Source organism: Equus quagga, chromosome 2 (genome assembly GCF_021613505.1).
Source record: "Equus quagga isolate Etosha38 chromosome 2, UCLA_HA_Equagga_1.0, whole genome shotgun sequence".
In the NCBI taxonomy this organism is placed as follows: domain Eukaryota; kingdom Metazoa; phylum Chordata; class Mammalia; order Perissodactyla; family Equidae; genus Equus; species Equus quagga.
In genome coordinates this window covers 128,672,963-128,686,741 of record NC_060268.1, presented here as the reverse complement: position 1 = coordinate 128,686,741, position 13,779 = coordinate 128,672,963, and the positions used below count along the sequence as shown (strand labels likewise).

The 13,779-nt window shown below is 38.1% G+C and overlaps 1 protein-coding gene across 3 annotated transcripts in view; it reads left to right on the top strand.

The window, feature by feature from the left end:
* Window positions 1-10,023: 10,023 nt before the first annotated feature.
* Window positions 10,024-13,779, top strand: part of MYPN (myopalladin) — a 101,483-nt gene continuing 97,727 nt past the window's right edge. Inside the window, exon 1 of one of the 3 annotated variants that reach the window (XM_046653638.1) lies at window positions 10,024-10,134. The gene's annotated coding sequence lies outside the window, so the exon portion shown is untranslated. The remainder of the gene's footprint in view (window positions 10,135-13,779) is intronic. The other 2 variants (XM_046653639.1, XM_046653637.1) reach the window with 2 other exon arrangements.

Sequence of the window (13,779 nt, the reverse complement as noted above, 5' to 3'; positions counted from 1 at the left end):
GGGAAAGACTGGGTAGGAGAGGGAGAGGGGGAGGTGCCTACGCGGGGGAGGGGGAGGGTGGGCCGGAAGCGACCCGCGGAGCACGCGCGCCAGCTTGCTCACTTCCCTGCCCACGCGCCTGCGCCAGAATCCTCCCAGGGCACCCCCCGCACCCCCACCCCAACCCCGACCCGGGCGCCTGCGCAGTGTGACGCTGTGCGTTGTTTTCAGAGGAAAATGCCAAATCCAGAAGTTGGAGTTTGCGAAGAAGAGCGGAGGTATTCGGCGTGTCTTGTAACAACGCTTTAGCGTGTACAAGGGCCTTTTAGCGAAGGAAATCTCTTCGTGTTTTGGTTTGGTTGTCTTTCTGCTCGTAGGTTCCGGTCTCTTTATTATTTTATCTTACCTTTTTCCAAGGAGAATTTGTAAATAATACATCAGAAATATGTGTGTAAAGGCGAGTGACGCCTTTTATTTTATCCCTTAGGCTCAACTGGAGCTAATCCTAGGACGCCAGGTATATTCATAGGGATGACTGAACCTACTGGCATTAAATGTCGGCACCATCAGTTCAGGCTCCTGATAGAGTGATGGCTGCCATCACTTTCTGCACTCTCTCTGGAAGATAAACTTACACGGCAGGGCCTCCTTTATTCAGAGAAAATCAAATAACGCGTATGGCTGGAGTCCCTGCTCCATAAAAATGAAGTCCAGATTTCCTAGGCCAGTCTTCTTAACACAATCTCTTGAAAAATAGGAAAACTTGAAACAAAGCACTCTTGAAGTGTTATGTTAGACTTTGCTAGAAACTCTGACTTCGCGGTAAATGTTGAGAACCTAGAAAGACGTTCCACAATGAGCTATGTTTCTTTATCTCATTGAAAAATATATTTCAGATTAGGGAGTGTCTGTGCTAGAATGTGTGTAAGTATGTGTATTAGTTTCCTCTGGCTGTCATAACACAATACCGCAAATTGGATGGCTTGAAACAACAGAAATTTATTGCCTCACAGTTATGGAGGCCAGACGTCTGAAAGTGGCAGCAAGATTGGATCCCTCTTGGGTTCTCAGATGGAGAATCTCTTCTGTATTTCTCTCCAAGTTTCTGGTGGTGGCTACAATCCTTGGCATTCCTTGGCTTGTAGATGCATCACTCTCATCTCTGCTTCCATCTCCATATGGTGAACCCTCCTATGTGTCCAAGTTTCCCTCTTACAAGGACTCTAGTCATTGGATTAAGGCCCATCCTAATACATTATGACCCTTTTTAGCTGGATTACATCTGCGAAGACCCTGTTTCCAAATAAGATCATATTCTCAGATACTGGAGGTTAGGACTTCAACATCTCTCTTTGAGGAACCCAATTCAACCTACAACAGTATGTTACAAAATTTACGGTAAAAATGACAAGGTGCTTAAGCAAGGAAAGCATAATTTCAATATTGGGAGTGGTGGGAATGCCCACAGAACATACTTTATTCTTATTTTGATAGTTTCATTGCCCTTGTAGGACTTTTGTTGTCTTTTGACGTTAAGGACTTGATGCCTCAGAATATATGATTAAAGGGAAAGTTATGGGATTTGGGATCTTTAAGATATGTGCTTGCTGTAACCAACAGTAAAATATGAGTGGCTTAACATAATAGAAGTGTATTTTTTACCTTTTTAACAGTCCATTTGGGTGTTCCTAATGAATGAAACTGATTTCCAGGAACCTGGTGAAATGCGACCATGGGAAACTTCTTAAAACCCTTGATTGGAGGTGCCACATATCGCTTCCACACATAGAACATTAGCAAGAACTGCACACATAGATGCAAGGGGCCTGGAAAACACAATCCCTGTCTGAGTTCCCAGGTAGTACTTTATGCTATCAAAGAGAAAGCCTGAATTGGTGGACAGCTGTCTCTGCCAAATGGATGCATCTCTCCCTGGAATATTTTTAAAGATAGGTCTTGCTTGTAGAAAGTGGAATGGACATTTCTAGATGTTCCTTTTAACCTTATAAACCTATGAAACTAAAGTGCAAGATCTTAGAAAATAGTCTGTGATTATCTTTAATCTGAGACAAGTATAGGATCAAAGGGTTATTGGGATAATGTAAATTTGTTGTAGAAAAGCAGCGTGAGATGTTGATGAGGAGTGTGACCTCTAGTGCTGGTTTGTCTGCATTCAGAGCCTGAACCTAGAGGCTACCTCAAACCTCTGTCCTTCTATCCTGCCAAAGACACCTACAGACACTTACTAATAGTCTGTTTTACAGAAAATTACTTCTCAGTCACAGTTTCTATAAATGAGGGGTGTTAATAATCCATATCTCACTGGGTTGTTGTGAGGACTTAGATGACGCGTACAGTGCCTTATACATGTCAGTGTCTCATAAATGTGAGCTTTTAATATTACTAATATTATCTCTCCTGCAATACGTCACAAAAGAACATTTGTGAAAACAGTCCATATCACCAATGATGATACAATTTTAATTTAGAACAAAAGTAAAATATTTTTTACGTATTGTGTTATTTTCATTTAAAAAAGATCACGCTCAGACTGTTGAGAGGCCACTAAAACAGGTATTCATTCTGTTCCACTCTTCCCCTTGCTCCCTTCCATCCGGCCATACTGCTTGTGCTGGACCTCACCTCACTTCATTCAAGTCTCTCCTCATGTCACCTCACCAGTCTTCCCTGACCACCCTATCCAAAAAACCACCCACTCACTCTCTGTAATCTTATTCTGCTTCATTTTCTTTCATAACCATTATCACTACCTGATATTTTATGGTATAATACCTAAATGTATAATATTATATTTATTATATTGCATATGCCATATGTAGATAAAAATAGATGACCAATTATATACAATCTAAATATGTATTATATAGATAGAGAGATAACTATTTGTCTCCTCCACTAGAATGAAAACTCCATAAAGGCTGGGATTTTGTCTGTTTTGCTCAGTGCTCTATTCCCCAATATCTTGAACAGTTCCTGGCCTACAGCATGCACTCAAAAATTATTCATTGAATTAATTAGTTAATGGTGCTGGCAGCACTGTAAACTATCACAACCTTTTTATAAATAAATTTGGAAATGTGTTTCAAGAGCCAGTGAACTTCACTTAACAATAGTTCATAATAATAGCAATATTTATTGTAAGACATTACACTAAACTATTTACCCGTGTTATATGACTTCTGGACTGGGTCCTAAGGAAATAAAAGATGCATTTGACAAATGTTTATTGAGCGCCTACTATGTGCCACTCTCCAAATTCTTGTAGGAGAGATAGATAAAAACAAAGAGGCAGGCAAATAAAATCATATACAAAGATTTTTATTGTGATGTTATTTCCAATAGCAAAACTTAAAAACAACTGAAGTTCCAACAACAGGAAAATGGGATGTGTGGCAAGGTTAATCTCTTTATTGTTAACTTTTAAAGGACAAGATGGTATTGTCCAAAAGAATTTGTCACCAATTGCCACCAAATCATAGATTCCACCTTGAATGGACAACTGGAAAAAACACTTCTAGTCCTTTTACGCACTCCTGCTTTCCAAGGTTAGAGCCTTCAGTGAAGCAATTGCACAACCACATTTTCTTCAGTCCCTCAGTGAGTCCCCTCCATCTGGAGAGTTCTTCTCTTTTCTTGGCTTCCTACAGGCTCTATGGTCATTTCTTCTCCTTGGTCTTTAATGTAGCATTATGACTTCAGCTTGAAATGTACACAAGGCAGTCAGATCTTTTACAAGATGCTTCAACACATTTTTAGTGAACACCTATTCTGTTCTGCCTTCCCAATTCTAGTAGTAGAGATAGGAAAAAAACAAGTAGGCAGGCAAATAAAAGTATTTCAAATTGTAATAAGTACTAAGCAAACAAACAAGGGGTAGAGAATAATAGAGTAAGTCTTTGAAATAAAATGGACAGTGAAGGCCTCAACGGAGAAGTTGCTGTTAAAACTGAAAACAGAGGTGGCTCGAACCCTATAGAGGGACAAGAAAACATTCTAGATAGAGGGAGCAAAGTGAAGCCCTTGAGGCAGAAAAGAACTTGGCATTTTCCAGGAACTGAAAGAAAATTAATGTAGATGGAGCACAAGGCACTAGCTATGTTTGGTGATAGGCAGTCAGAGTGTAGATCAAGTAGGTCACATTAAGGAGTTTTATTCTAAGTACCTCAAGAGTTTTAGCCAGGAGAGGGGAGTAATGATTATATGCGTTAAGAAAGCAATTACTTTTGCAGCTGAACTGGACAGGATTGCTGAATTAGAGGAGGGTGAAAATGGAGGAAGTTAGGTGATTTAGGAGGCTTTTGCAATAGTCCAAATGGGAGATCTAGTAGTGGGAACTAAGGTGGTTGTGATAAAGTGAGGAAGGTAGATTCAAAACATACTTTGAGGATAGCATTAACAGGGTTGTGACGGACGGCTTGCAGGGGATCAGAGAATGGGAGGAATGATGAGTCACTGGTAGTTTTCTGACTTGAGGGCATTTGCAGAGATGAGAATGACTGGTGAGGGAACTGGGTGGAAGACTAGGAAACCTTTTGACTAGAAAAAAATCAAGTCTTCTGTTTTGACCTTAAGTTTGAAAAATCCAGAGTGTGTTTCTGTATTAGTCTGATAGGGCTGCCGTAACAAAATACCATAGACTGGATGGCTTAAACAACAGAAATGTATTCTCTCACAGTTCTGGAGGCTAGAAGTCAGGTATGAAGGTGTTCACAGGTTTGTTTTCTTCTGAGGCGTCTCTCTTTGGCTTGCAGGTGACCACCTTCTCCCTGGGTGTTCACATGGCCACTCCTTGGTCTGTGTGTTCTCATGTCCTCATCTTTTCTTCTAAGGACACCAGGCAAATTGGGTTGAGGCCCACCCATTAAACCTCATTTTACCTTACTTAGCTCTTTAAAGCCCTGTCTCCAAATACAGTCATATTCTGAGGTACTGGAGGTTAGGACTTTAGCATATGAATTTGGGAGGATACAATTCAGCCATAACTTTTTTTTCCTTTTAAATTGCATTATAAAACGTCCTTTATCTGTTATCCCAGGTGGCTGTGAGCCTAGCCCAGAAGTGAGTGAGATGGCAGAAAAAACTCTCTTCTGCCACATAAATGAGAAAGCACAGAAGAAAATTTGGCTCTTTTTTTTAATAGATGCAAGCAAAACAATTTTATTGATGATATATGTTATGATAAATGCCATTTAATCTACAACATAAAGAATAATAATTCTGTATATTTATTATAGAATCCTTCTCAACTTTTATTCTTGTAATTATGCTAACCTCCTTTCCTGCTCCAAATTTTCATTCTGGCTTCAATTTCCTTCTCAGTATTCCAGTGTGAAACAATAGTACTGTTCATATTACGAATACCTGAAACATCTTTTTAATGCTCTCTTTTTATAACTCTATAATTTCTTTATGTTTGCTTTCCATCCCCTAATTACAGGAATTCATCGGGCATTCAAATAGGCATAAGCCTGAAAAATCACATGTAATGTGGCCCTTCACCAGTATGTGGGGATGTGTTCATGCCTTTGAAATTACAGTGTGATTCCTCCAGAAAGTGATTCCTACACTTTCTGAATAGAGAAAGTGATCAAAATGTCGGGGCGGGGGCGGGGGGGAGGGTGTTGTGGCAGTAAGGAATAAAAGTTTTTAAAACGAGAACTTAACTGTATGATAAACTATGCTTTAAGATTAATTTTATCCCACAGCAATCATAAGATAAGGATTCTATGAGTTCTAATTAATAATGAGCATCATCAAAGCAATATAGTATGAAGTGAGAGATCTATACTTATATGAATGTTTTAAGTATATGTGTTTTTCTTTTAAAGAAAATAATCAAAATAGCAATAAAGAGGAGGAATCTCAACTATTAGAGCTTAACAGTCAAACTTTTGGGTAGTAAATTGAACTATTTTGTTGCTACTCGTTTTGAAGGGTCTTATAAAGATATTTTAGGTTGCAAAGTTCTAATTTAGCTGTCAGAAATATGAAATCTGGGAAGTTCGCTTTAGGTTGTTCCTTGTGCCATGTCTCTTACCAACCCAAATCAGCAATATATCCTTCATCAAGTCAAAGGATGAGATTAGAGTATGTGTGTATATATATATATATATATATATATGTATATATATATATGTATAAACAAACATATATATATGCACACACATACATATATACATACATATATTATATATGTATATTTTTAAGTGGCATGCCTCACTGCCCTCAAATAGGATCAGAACTAAAACAAATTGTACTACAGGTCTTTGTCAAATTAACAGTACTATTTCTTTGAATAGAAAATTAGCCACAGCATGATTGTTTTCATCTATTGAATCCTTTATTAATAACTTTCCAAGTAATGGTATAAAAGAAACAGCCTTGCATCTTATTTGATTACCACTTTTTGTAAGAGGAACTGACAACACATTTCAGATTCTTAATTAAGCGTTCAAAATCTTATGAAAGCAGCACAGAGGACCACAAAGGTAAGGAGATGGAAAAGCTTTTCAAACTCTGCCCCCTGACAGAACTCCTTATGTACTCTAGAACCAACTGTTGGTTGCTGTCAGCATATATATAACTTTTATACACATTGATTGCAAATTTTTTTAAAATGTGTACTGCTACTCATGCTTTCTTTTGGAAAAATGAAAAAGATTGTCATAATAGCTGGTGTCCAGAAATAAATAAAACCTAGACATTGGAATGGACAGATTTTCATTAGAGTTCAAAAATGTATCCTTATAGTCTCAACATAAGATCTGATAGCCTGAGGGAACAGTTGAGCAGTAGTGACTAGGAAGGACAGAGTGTTCCTGGAAGACAAATTATAGTTGCCACCTCCACATTGCCTAAAAACAGTTTAACCATATTAAAATGACAGAAATGTTTGCCCAAGAAAAATGCCATGCAGTTCAAGCTACTGTTTTCCTTAAAAAAGTGGAGGAGGGTGATTACTCTTTGGAAACATAGGGATATTAAGAGGTGAATTGAAGTGTTGTGTGCTGTTCACTTTCAAGAAACAACCAACAATTTCATCTGTTCAGTCTTTGAAAGGAAGCATTACCCAGCAAGCTAACTTCCAAAAGCAGCTTTCAAACTACTCCCATTCACAAGCTCTGATAGTGTTGATAGTGAAATAGAAATTCTGTGGAACGGTGAATGTTAGAATTGTTCTGAGTGTGGAAAACATCTTTTAAAAAAATAAAACTGCATTGTCGGAGAATATAATTATCCACTGAATTAATCTATGATAAGAGTGACACATCTTATCATCCTTCTCTAACTTAGTTACAAATAGACTGGATAAGATAGTTTCTTTTATTTAATGTAAGACTCTTCTATTTTAAATTTAAATTTGTTTAGTATGGAAAATTCTCATTTTAAAAAATTAAAATAGCTTTTATTTTAAAATATTAATACTTATTGTTAATAGTTTAAACAGTTCAGTAAAATATAAGGAAGAAAATAACTATCAGAAATATCACCCCAGGAGATCCACACTGCTAGCAACTTACTGAACTTCATTCTGATATTTTTCCATTCCGCCAAGTATATCATACACACATAGTGATCAGTGTAAGTTTACCCCGTGGATCTTGGAGCTTCATAACCTGTCTTTACTTGGCAAGGTGCTAAGGACCTCTTTCTAAGTATTGGGGAACTTAGTTATGTTCACATAGAAGACATGCTCAGACCACGAACCTACAGAGACAATTATCCACAAATATAGATAAATAATGGATATGTTCAGTCTTACACTGTTCAAGCTGAATAAAAATTTTTTCTCAGCCTTATTGAGATATAACTGACATATAACATTGTGTAAGTTTAAGATGTACAATGTGATGATTTGATACACATACGTATTGTGAAATAATTATCGCAATAAGATTAATTAACAACTCCATCACCTCAAAAAATCTTAAGTTGAATATATTCAGATGTGTCTTGTTGTATTGATGCCTTCATCTGTGTTTTTACCACCTGGAATGACTTCTCCAGGTTCTTCAAACCCTCTGGCTCCATAGAAGAGCACAATGCTCAGGAGGATATACAGGAGAGCCTTGAGACGCTGATTAGCATACCCAACTTGTCTACTGGGCTTGAATATTTATATCCTTTAAGTTAATAAGCAATTTGTTTGATTATGCCCATAACATATGAAGACAAAATTTCTTTGCTTTGTGACCGTAATTATTTAACCTTTCAGCCCTCCTATCACTCCTCAGTTCCAACTATCATCAATTCCAGCCTGAGCCTCTGCCACAGCCTGTGGACCACCTATAGTCTTGGCTCTTTGGTCCATCCACACAGCCACTGGGATGATCTTTCTAAAGTGTAAATTTGCATATCTCTTTAAAATCTTTATCATCTAGGCATTCAACATCCTACATAATTAAGTCTTTATCCTCCCCTGCAAACTCATCCCTGCCACATCCTCCAAATCACACCTTATCTTTATTTTATGAGCTATGAAATACACTTTCTCACACCTTCCTACATTTTCATGTAGTTCCTTCAACATAGTGAGATTATCATTTTCCAAGACTCAGCTCAGGTAGTACTTTCTTTATGAAGAGTTGTCCTGTCTGTGCCAGTTGGGAGACTCCCTCGTCTCTGGTGCCATCCTCTGTTGTAGAACTTGCCACACTACAGCATAATCAATTGCCTGTCTCCTCCCTCACCAGACTGCTAACTTAAGGTTAGGAACTTATATCCCCAAGAATGAACAAATGCAAATTGCTTCATATTAGTCAGAAGTTATACTTGGAAAAATTTTTATCTTGGAATAATAAAATATGAGAAACAAATTGTTAGAAAATGTTATTTATTGACTAAAATATGAGAAATAAATCATTAGAAAATGTTATTTATTGAATAATAAAATATGAGAAATAAATTGTTGGAAAATGTTATTTATTGTACGAAATCTTTCAAAACAATATCTTTAGAGAAAAAAGATAATTAAGAAGCCCTCAGTGGAGAAAACTGTGAACATGTATACAATAAGTATTCATTAAATACTTGTCAAATGAGCAATTGTTCCTTGTTTAGATTATAATCTTTCTAAGGGAGGGATCTGTATTATACTTTTTTGTTTGTTCTGTTTTATTTTGTTTTGTGAGGAAGATTTGCCCTGAGCTAACATCCATTGCCAATCTTCCTCTTTTTTTGCTTGAGGAAGATTAGCCCTGAGCTAACATCTGTGCCAGTCTTCCTCTACTTTGCATGTGGGACACCGCCACAGCAGGGCTAATGAGTGGACTATGTCCGCATCCAGAATCTGAGCCTGTAAACCATGGGCCGCCAAAATGGAGCACGCAGAACTTTAACCACTTGGCCACTGGGGACTTATACTTTTTTTTCTTTATCATTTCAATGCCTACAAGAGTACTATGTTCTTAGAATAATGTAAAGTTCATTTTACTGATTAAATGAGTGAATCCATTCATTATGTCAAAACTAAATCTCAACAGGAATTTGTAAGCCTTGCCTCTTTGAATCTCTATGTATATTGAAATATCTTGTGAGCTGTTTGAGGACAGGGGCTCTACCTTATTGATCTCAGGGCCTAACAGAGAGCACAGAACACAGTGGAAGTTTGATAAACCTGTGTTATCAAGATCACATCAGTGAAATACACATTTGTTTTGCTCATCATTGCATCCCTGTGACCTAAAGCAACGTCTTATCCACAGTAGAAACCTAGTAAACGTTTGCTAGATAAACATGATTTGGAAATCTGGCTACTGGAAAGTACAACAACTTTTTCTTGGTCCCTTGGATTCAGAAATAAATTCAGATTAGAATAAGCATAATTCTGAAAGATATTTTACTTAATACTATGAAATAGCTCAACCCCACAGAGGTGGGGAGGGGAGAGTGAAGGAAGAGACGTTGGAAACAAACAAGTGAGACTCACAGGAGAAAATAGCTCCTCCGAGGGGAGCCACATGCTCTGATACCCATGGCAGCCACATGAGGAAGCAGCCTAAAATTAGCAAGATGGGCAAGCCCAGGAAGGGAAAGCCGAGGCAGTTTTCCCTGCCCTCAACAAGCAAGGTGAGGGGCCGGGAGCCCCGGGGGAACTCTCCTTAGTCTGTGGAGCTCCACTGCAGTTCGTGCCAGGTAAGGCCCTCCCCCAGAACTCCCCTTGGGAGATAAAGCAAGAGATTTCTTTAGGGGATGTCCGGATGATTGAAAGATTTAATATTGCCTAGTAACGAGGTATCTAATGATTAAGAGAGCAATTTTATGTCCATCCTCACTCAAGATATTCATCTGAACCACCCCTTTTCACCTTGTTGAATTGGGGATCTCTGGGTGTATAGGTACTGTTTTATTTTTTTCCCAAGTGTTCGAGTAAAAGGAGGAGGCTGTCCTAGAAAATTGCAAAACCATGTGGAAGAGGAATGAGGAAAGGGTACCTCCAAGTGACATAAAAAAATGGATAAGATACTGCAGAGCCAAAAAAGAAAGATTAGAGATAACATAATTAGGACTCAATGGGCAACGGTGTGCTTTTTTCATGGGTGAAGTACAGAGTGGTTGAAGACAGACAACAGAATCCTGGAGGGGGCAGGATTTTCTCAGTATTATTGTTTCATAAAGAACTAGACCGGTGATTTATTTTGCCATGCACATGAGTTATTCCCAGTTGGGGTATTTATCTATCACTCTCCATGGTTTCTCTAAGTTCCTGTCTTCTGTACTGGAATTCATTTTTGTATTACCTATTGCTTTTTGAAGTTACAACTCGTTAATGGTAAAACCCTCCAGTGCTGTGAAGAGGGTGTCTCACAGGGTTGATCTGAAGGGACTGTGCATTCGGTCAGCAGAAATTCAAAACTTCATAAAAATTACAGCTGTGTTGAGATGCAATTCACACACCATACAATTCACCTATTTAAAGTCTACAATTCAGAGCCAGCCCTGATGGCCTGGTGGTTAAAGTTCAGTGCTCACTGATTCAGCAGCCCGGGTTCACTTCCCATTCGCAGAACCACACTACCCATTTGTCAGTAGACATGCTGTGGCAGCAGCCCACATAGAAGAACTAGAAGGACTTACAACCAGGATATACAAGCGAGCACTGGAGCTTTGGGGAGGAAAAAAAAGAGGAAGATTGGCAAGAGATGTTAGCTCAGGGTGAATCTTTCCCTGAAAAATAAAAACATAAATAAATAAAGTGTACACTTCAGTGGTTTTTAGTATATTTATGGAGGTTTGCTACTGATGCCACAATCAGTTTTAGAACTTTTCATCACCTTCCCCACAAAAAACCCATACCAAATAGTAGTCACCCCTCTTTTCCTCCAACACTCCCCTCACCCACAGCCCTAGCAGCCATGAATCTACTTTCTGTTCCTATAGATTTGCCTATACTGGGCATATCACACAATATATGATCTTTTGTGAGGTTTTTTTAAAAAAAAAATTTTAGGGGAATACTTAAGTGTGTAGAAAGAGATAAGAGAAACCTCTTCTATTAGGAGTATTAACTGTTGATTCATCCTAAAGGGGAACTGTCATTGCCTACAGTCTGCATTTTAAGTGAGCATTTATAACCCATTACTCTAAGATTACTCAATTATGATGCCATGTCAGTGCTATATATAATTATATGATTAATAAATGCTTTTCAATAATAATGATTTTTAATCTTAATGGATTTAATCTTGGATATGACCCAATGGAGTGAAGTACATCTGTGTAGGATATCATTAGAGAACTTCTATGGTACATATCCTTAGATTTTAGTGAACAATAAATGAAATAAGATGTAATGTGTCTAGAGCAGTTCCTGGCAGGTATTAGGTTCTTAGTAAACAGCCATATTTTCCTCCACCCTACTTCCAATGTCAAACATTTACTCACATTATAAAACATACAGAGGAGGGGCCAGCCTGATGGCGTAGTGGTTAAGTTCACATGCTCCACTTCGGCAGCCCAGGGTTTGCAGGTTCAGATCCCAGGCACGGACCTAGCACCGCTCATCAAGCCATGCTGTGGCAGCATCCCACATAAAATAGAGGAAGATTGGCACAGATGTTAGCTCAGCAACAATCTCCTCCCCACACACACACACAAAATGTACAGAGCAGATTTAAAGAAAATGTTAACCTAGCAGAGTGCTTGGAACATACTAGTTACTCAATAAATATTTATTAAAACAGAGAAGAGAGATACAATCATGGATATGCACACTTTACAGCTGTGCCATTATTTCACGAAGGCTGTAGAGAATAGTATCATATGCTGGACTAGAAGACATCAATTATAATTTCAAGTTCGAGCTAATATCAACCACAATTTTGGGTAACCGAATTATTTTCTCTGGTCCTCAGTTTATCTACAACTCCAGACTAAGAATGATATATGCTGGATCATAGCTAAAATGCCATCTCCATTGTTCATACTGTGGAAATATCTCATGGCAACTTCTCCAAGACACACCTGCCTTATATTTATTTCATGCTAAAGGTCACACATTGAATTACAGGATTGCTTCTTAGGGAAGACCAGTTGGTTAACTGTCATAAGATCTTGCAGCTTGTAATTACCTTGATGAAATCACCAGCTTCCGTCATCTAGTCTTCAGCCGTCCAAGCTCAAAAACCTAAGCTGTTTTTCAAAAATTCTCACAATGACCCAGTCCTTTAGCAGAGTTCTTACATTAACCAAACTCCCAAGAGAGTAACGCAGCATCCACAATTCCAATCTGTTAATTTACAATGAGAAAGATGGCGTTAGAGCAAACCAAATGTCATATTATTTTATCAACTTATTTTTTCTCTACAAGGAAATCTATTTTTTAAAAAATGAAATTGAAATCAGAATGCTGCTGCATGAACATGGATTGAAGCAAGGCAGGTAATTGGTCATGGCCTCTGGCAGTGTTGACCTGGGGCTCTCAGCACCACCATGAGGACGCAATATGGGCTCTCTTAGATGAACACCACTGATTTTTTGATTTCCCTTTCCTGTTTGTCATTCTGATTACTGCCTCAGATATAGATATAGAGGTAGACGTAGATACAGATATAGGCACAAACATTGTATATAGATACATACATATATTTGATAGATAGGTAGATAGATACTATCAGTTAGGGTATAGCCAAATTTTGCTCTTTCTTCTTCTGGTGTCCTTGAAGCTTTCTTTTTTTTTTTTTTTTGCCTTGCAGGGAGAATTTTACTATCTTTTTCTGTTTATAAGTATAATATACTCTTTTTAGAAGTTTTTAAAAAGCACGGCTAAGGGGCCAGCCCAGTGGCACAGCGGTTAGTTTGCACCCTCCACTTCGGTGGCCCAGGGTTTGCTGGTTCAGATCCCAGGCACAGACGTACACACTGCTCATCAAGTCATGCTATGGCAGGTGTCCCACATATAAGATAGAGGAAGATGGGCACAGATATTAGCTCTGTGTCAATCTTCTTCAGCAAAAAGAGGAGAATTGGTGGTGGATGTTAGCTCAGAGCTAATCTTCCTCAAAAATAAATAAATAAAAATAAAAAGTACAACTAAGAAAAAAGAGAGAAAAATCTCCCATAATTCCACTACCTAGATATAATCATTGTTAAAACCATTGTACTCCACAACTTAAAAAAATAAAACATATTATAAATTCTGTTTGAAGACTTTTAAAAATTTTTATATATCATAATTATCTTTCCATGTTAAAAAAAGTATGTTGTGGGGCTGGCCCCATGGCCGAGTGGTTAAGTTTGCACGCTCCGCTTCGGTGGCCCTGGGTTTCACAGGTTGGGATC